Genomic DNA, 7,680 nt, shown 5'->3' on the forward strand with positions numbered 1-7,680 from the left:
ATTCCTGTGACACTACTTATAGATTCCGATGCTTCACTTCAGGTTTACTGTATCCCTCTGACCTTCATATTGACGATGAAGCACAGAAATCGCATCGGAAATAAATACAAAAGTCTCAATGCCGTCTCAAGTAGAAGAAGACTGACTCTTCCTACTGTCTATGTTTTGAACGATTCCTGTGACACTAGTTATACATTCCGATGCTATACTTCAGGTTTACTGTATTCCTCTGAACCTCTTAATGACGATGAAACACAGACATTGCATCGGAATTAAATAGAAAAGGCACAATGCCGACTTAAGTACAAGAAGACTGACTCTTCTTACTGTCTATGATATGAACCATTCCAGTGACACTAGTTATAGATTCCGATGCGTCACTTCAGGTGTACTGCATCCCTTGGACCTTCTTATTGACGATGAAACACAGAAATTGCATCGGAATTAAATAGAAAAGGCACAATGCCCACTTAAGTACAAGAAGACAGACACTTTTTACTGACTATGTTTTGAACCAATCCTGTGACACTAGTCATATATTCCGATGCCTAACTTCAGGTTTACTGTATCCCTTGGACGTTCTTATTAACGATGAAACACAGAAATTGCATCGGAACTATATACAAAAGGCACAATGCGGGCTTAAGTACAAGAAGACTGACTCTTCCTACTGTCTATGTTTTGAACCATTCCTGTGACACAAGTTATACATTCCGATGCTTCACTTCAGGTTAACTGTATCCGTTGGACCTATTATTGACGATGAAACACAGAAATTGCATCGGAATTAAATACAAAAGGCAAAATGCCAACTTAATTACAAGAAGACTGACTCTTCCTACTGACTATGTTTGAACCATTCCTGTGACACTAGTTATACATTCCGATGCTTCACTTCAGGTTTACTGTATCCCTTGGTCCTTCATATTGACGATGAAACACAGAAATTGCATCGGAATTAAATAAAAAGGCACAATGCCGAAATAAGTACAAGTAGACTGACTATGTTTTGAACCTATCTTGTGACACTTGTTATAGATTCCGATGCTTCACTTCAGGTTTACTGTATCCCTCTGACCTTCTTATTGATGATGAAACTCAGAAATTGCATCGGAATTAAATACAAAATGCACAATGCCGACTTAAGTACAAGATGACTGACTCATCCTACTGTCTATGTTTTGAACCATTCCTGTGACACTAGTTATACAATCCGATGCTTCACTTCAGGTTCACTGTATCCCTCGGACCTCCTTATTGACGATGAAACACCGAAATTCCATCGGAATTAAATACGAATGGCACAATGCCGACCTAAGGACAAGACGATTGACTCTTCTTACTGACTATGTTTGGACCATTACTGTGATACCACTAATAGATTCCGATGCTTCACTTCAGGTTTACTGTATTCCTCTGACCTTCTTATTGACGATGAAACACAGAAATTGCATCGGAATTAAATAGAAAAGGCACAATGCCGACTTAAGTACAAGAAGACTGACTCTTCTTACTGTCTATGTTATGAACCATTCCAGTGACACTAGTTATAGATTCCGATGCGTCACTTCAGGTGTACTGCATCCCTTGGACCTTCTTATTGACGATGAAACACAGAAATTGCATCGGAATTAAATAGAAAAGGCACAATGCCGACTTAAGTACAAGAAGACTGACTCTTTTTACTGACTATGTTTTGAACCATTCCGGTGACACTAGTTGTACATTCCGATGCTTCACTTCACGTTTACTGTATCCGTTCGACCTTATTATTTACGATGAAACACAGAAATTGCATCGGAATTAAATACAAAAGGCACAATGCCGACTTAAGTACAAGAAGACTGACTCTTCCTAATGTCCATGTTTTGAACCATTCCTGTCACACTAGTTATACATTCCGATGCTTCACTTTAGGTTTACTGTATCCCATGGACCTTCTCATTGACGATGAAACACAGAAATTGCATCGGAATTAAATACAAAAGGCACAATTCCGACTTAAGTACAAGAAGACTGACACTTCTTACTGTCTATGTTTTGAACCATTCCTGTGACACTAGTTATACATTCCGATGCTTCACTTCAGGTTTACTGTATCCCTTGGACCTTCTTATTGACGATGAAACACAGAAATTGCATCGGAATTAAATACAAAAGGCCCAATGCCGACTTAAGTACAAGAAGACTGACTCTTCTTACTGTCTATGTTTTGAACCATTCCTGTGACACTAGTTATACATTCCGATGCTTCACTTCAGGTTTACTGTATCCCTTGGACTTTCTTATTGACGATGAATTACAGAAATATCATCGGAATTAAATACAAAAGGCACAATGACGGCTTAAGTACAAGAAGAGTGACTCTTCCTACTGTCTATGTTTTCAACCATTCCTGTGACTCTAGTTATACATTCCGATGCTTCACTTCAGGTTTACTGTATCCCTTGGACCTATTATTGACGATGAAACACAGAAATTGCATCGGAATTAATTACAAAAGGCACAATGCCGACTTAAGTACAAGAAGACTGACTATTCCTACTGACTATGTTTGAACCATTCCTGTGACACTAGTTATACATTCCGATGCTTCACTTCAGGTTTACTGTATCCCTTGGACCTTCATATTGACGATGAAACACAGAAATTGCATCGGAATTAAATAAAAAGGCACAATGCCAAAATAAGTACAAGAAGACTGAGTCTTCTTACTGACTATGTTTGAACCTATCCTGTGGCACTAGTTATAGATTCTGATGCTTCACTTCAGGTTTACTGTATCCCTCCGACCTTCTTATTGATGATGAAACACAGAAATTGCATCGGAATTAAATACAAAAGGCACAATGCCGACTTAAGTACAAGAAGACTGACTCATCCTACTGTCTATGTTTTGAACCATTCCTGTGACACTAGTTATGCAATCCGATGCTTCACTTCAGGTTTACTGTATCCCTTGGACCTCCTTATTGACGATGAAACACCGAATTTCCATCGGAATTAAATACAAAAGGCATAATGCCGACTTAAGGACAAGACGATTGACTCTTCTTACTGACTATGTTTGAACCATTACTGTGATACCACTTATAGATTCCGATGCTTCACTTCAGGTTTACTGTATCCCTCGGACCTCCTTATTGACGATGAAACACCGAAATTCCATCGGAATTAAATACGAATGGCACAATGCCGACTTAAGGACAAGACGACTGACTCTTCTTACTGACTATGTTTGAACCATTACTGTGATACCACTAATAGATTCCGATGCTTCACTTCAGGTTTACTGTATTCCTCTGACCTTCTTATTGACGATGAACACAGAAATTGCATCGGAATTAAATAGAAAAGGCACAATGCCGACTTAAGTACAAGAAGACTGACTCTTCTTACTGTCTATGTTATGAACCATTCCAGTGACACTAGTTATAGATTCCGATGCGTCACTTCATGTGTACTGCATCCCTTGGACCTTCTTATTGACGATGTAACACAGAAATTGCATCCGAATTACATAGAAAAGGCACAATGCCGACTTAAGTACAAGAAGACTGACTCTTTTTACGGACTATGTTTTGAACCATTCCGGTGATACTAGTTGTACATTCCGATGCTTCACTTCACGTTTACTGTATCCGTTCGACCTTATTATTTACGATGAAACACAGAAATTGCATCGGAATTAAATACAAAAGGCACAATGCCGACTTAAGTACAAGAAGACTGACTCTTCCTAATGTCCATGTTTTGAACCATTCCTGTCACACTAGTTATACATTCCGATGCTTCACTTCAGGTTTACTGTATCCCATGGACCTTCTCATTGATGATGAAACACAGAAATTGCATCGGAATTAAATACAAAAGGCACAATTCCGACTTATGTACAAGAAGACTGACACTTCTTACTGTCTATGTTTTGAACCATTCCTGTGACACTAGTTATACATTCCGATGCTTCACTTCAGGTTTACTGTATCCCTTGGACCTTCTTATTGACGATGAAACACTGAAATTGCATCGGAATTAAATACAAAAGGCCCAATGCCGACTTAAGTACAAGAAGACTGACTCTTCTTACTGTCTATGTTTTGAACCATTCCTGTGACACTAGTTATACATTCCGATGCTTCACTTCAGGTTTACTGTATCCCTTGGACTTTCTTATTGACGATGAATTACAGAAATATCATCGGATTTAAATACAAAAGGCACAATGCCGACTTAAGTACAAGAAGAGTAACTCTTCCTACTGTCTGTGTTTTCAACCATTCCTGTGACTCTAATTATACATTCCGATGCTTCACTTCAGGTTTACTGTATCCCTTGGACCTATTATTGACGATGAAACACAGAAATTGCATCGGAATTAAATACAAAAGGCACAATGCCGACTTAAGTACAAGAAGACTGACTCTTCCTACTGACTATGTTTGAACCATTCCTGTGACACTAGTTATACAATCCGATGCTTCACTTCAGGTTTGCTGTATCCCTTGGACCTTCATATTGACGATGAAACACAGAAATTGCATCGGAATTAAATAAAAAGGCACAATGCCGAAATAAGTACAAGAAGACTGAGTCTTCTTACTGACTATGTTTGAACCTATCCTGTGACACTAGTTATAGATTCCGATGCTTCTCTTCAGGTTTACAGTATCCCTCTGACCTTCTTATTGATGATGAAACACAGAAATTGCATCGGATTTAAATACAAATGGCACAATGACGACTTAAGTACAAGAAGACTGACTCATCCTACTGTCTATGTTTCGAACCACTCCTGTGACAATAGTTATACAATCCGATGCTTCACTTCAGGTTTACTGTATCCCTTGGACCTCCTTATTGACGATGAAACACCGAAATTCCATCGGAATTAAATACCAAAGGCACAATGCCGACTTCAGGACAAGACGATTGACTCTTCTTACTGACTATGTTTGAATCATTACTGTGATACCACTTATAGATTCCGATGCTTCACTTCAGGTTTACTGTATCCCTCTGACCTTCTTATTGACGATGAAACACAGATATTGCATAGGAATTAAATAGAAAAGGCACAATGCCGACTTAAGTACAAGAAGACTGACTCTTCTTACTGTCTACGTTATGAACCATTCCAGTGACACTAGTTATAGATTCCGCTGCGTCACTTCAGGTGTACTGCATCCCTTGGACCTTCTTATTGACGATGAAACACAGAAATTGCATCGGAATTAAATAGAAAAGGCACAATGCCGACTTAAGAACAAGAAGACTGACTCTTTTTACTGACTATGTTTTGAACCATTCCTGTGACACTAGTCATATATTCTGATGCCTCACTTCAGGTTTACTGTGTCCCTTGGACGTTCTTATTGACGATGAAACACAGAAATTGCATCGCAACTATATACAAAAGGCACAATGCCGACTTCGGTACAAGAAGACTGACCCTTCGTACTGACTATGTTTGAACCATTCCGGTGACACTAGTTATAGATTCCGATGTTTCACTTCAGGTTTACTGTATCCCTCTGTCTTTCTTATTGACGATGAAACACAAAATTTGCATCGAAAGTAACTACAAAAGGCACAATGCCGACTTAAGTACATGTAAACTGACTCTTCCCACTGTCTTTGTTTTGAACCATTCCTGTGACACTAGTTATAGATTCCGATGATTCACTTCAGGTTTACTGTATCCCTCTGACCGTCTTATTGACGATGAAACACAGAAATTGCATCGGAATTAAATAGAAAAGGCACAATGCCGACTTATGTACAAGAAGAATGACTCTTCCTACTGTCAATGTTTTGAACCATTCCTGTGACACTACTTATAGATTCCGATGCTTCACTTCAGGTTTACTGTATCCCTCTGACCTTCATATTGACGATGAAGCACAGAAATCGCATCGGAAATAAATACAAAAGTCTCAATGCCGTCTCAAGTAGAAGAAGACTGACTCTTCCTACTGTCTATGTTTTGAACGATTCCTGTGACACTAGTTATACATTCCGATGCTATACTTCAGGTTTACTGTATTCCTCTGAACCTCTTATTGACGATGAAACACAGAAATTGCATCGGAATTAAATAGAAAAGGCACAATGCCGACTTAAGTACAAGAAGACTGACTCTTCTTACTGTCTATGATATGAACCATTCCAGTGACACTAGTTATAGATTCCGATGCGTCACTTCAGGTGTACTGCATCCCTTGGACCTTCTTATTGACGATGAAACACAGAAATTGCATCGGAATTAAATACAAAATGCACAATGCCGACTTAAGTACAAGATGACTGACTCATCCTACTGTCTATGTTTTGAACCATTCCTGTGACACTAGTTATACAATCCGATGCTTCACTTCAGGTTTACTGTATCCCTCGGACCTCCTTATTGACGATGAAACACCGAAATTCCATCGGAATTAAATACGAATGGCACAATGCCGACTTAAGGACAAGACGATTGACTCTTCTTACTGACTATGTTTTAACCATTACTGTGATACCACTAATAGATTCCGATGCTTCACTTCAGGTTTACTGTATTCCTCTGACCTTCTTATTGACGATGAAACACAGAAATTGCATCGGAATTAAATAGAAAAGGCACAATGCCGACTTAAGTACAAGAAGACTGACTCTTCTTACTGTCTATGTTATGAACCATTCCAGTGACACTAGTTATAGATTCCGATGCGTCACTTCAGGTGTACTGCATCCCTTGGACCTTCTTATTGACGATGAAACACAGAAATTGCATCGGAATTAAATAGAAAAGGCACAATGCCGACTTAAGTACAAGAAGACTGACTCTTTTTACTGACTATGTTTTGAACCATTCCGGTGACACTAGTTGTACATTCCGATGCTTCACTTCACGTTTACTGTATCCGTTCGACCTTATTATTTACGATGAAACACAGAAATTGCATCGGAATTAAATACAAAAGGCACAATGCCGACTTAAGTACAAGAAGACTGACTCTTCCTAATGTCCATGTTTTGAACCATTCCTGTCACACTAGTTATACATTCCGATGCTTCACTTCAGGTTTACTGTATCCCATGGACCTTCTCATTGACGATGAAACACAGAATTTGCATCGGAATTAAATACAAAAGGCACAATTCCGACTTAAGTACAAGAAGACTGACACTTCTTACTGTCTATGTTTTGAACCATTCCTGTGACACTAGTTATACATTCCGATGCTTCACTTCAGGTTTACTGTATCCCTTGGACCTTCTTATTGACGATGAAACACAGAAATTGCATCGGAATTAAATACAAAAGGCCCAATGCCGACTTAAGTACAAGAAGACTGACTCTTCTTACTGTCTATGTTTTGAACCATTCCTGTGACACTAGTTATACATTCCGATGCTTCACTTCAGGTTTACTGTATCCCTTGGACTTTCTTATTGACGATGAATTACAGAAATATCATCGGAATTAAATACAAAAGGCACAATGACGGCTTAAGTACAAGAAGAGTGACTCTTCCTACTGTCTATGTTTTCAACCATTCCTGTGACTCTAGTTATACATTCCGATGCTTCACTTCAGGTTTACTGTATCCCTTGGACCTATTATTGACGATGAAACACAGAAATGGCATCGGAATTAATTACAAAAGGCACAATGCCGACTTAAGTACAAGAAGACTG

This window comes from Schistocerca piceifrons, chromosome 3 (assembly GCF_021461385.2).
Source record: "Schistocerca piceifrons isolate TAMUIC-IGC-003096 chromosome 3, iqSchPice1.1, whole genome shotgun sequence".
Lineage (NCBI taxonomy): Eukaryota > Metazoa > Arthropoda > Insecta > Orthoptera > Acrididae > Schistocerca > Schistocerca piceifrons.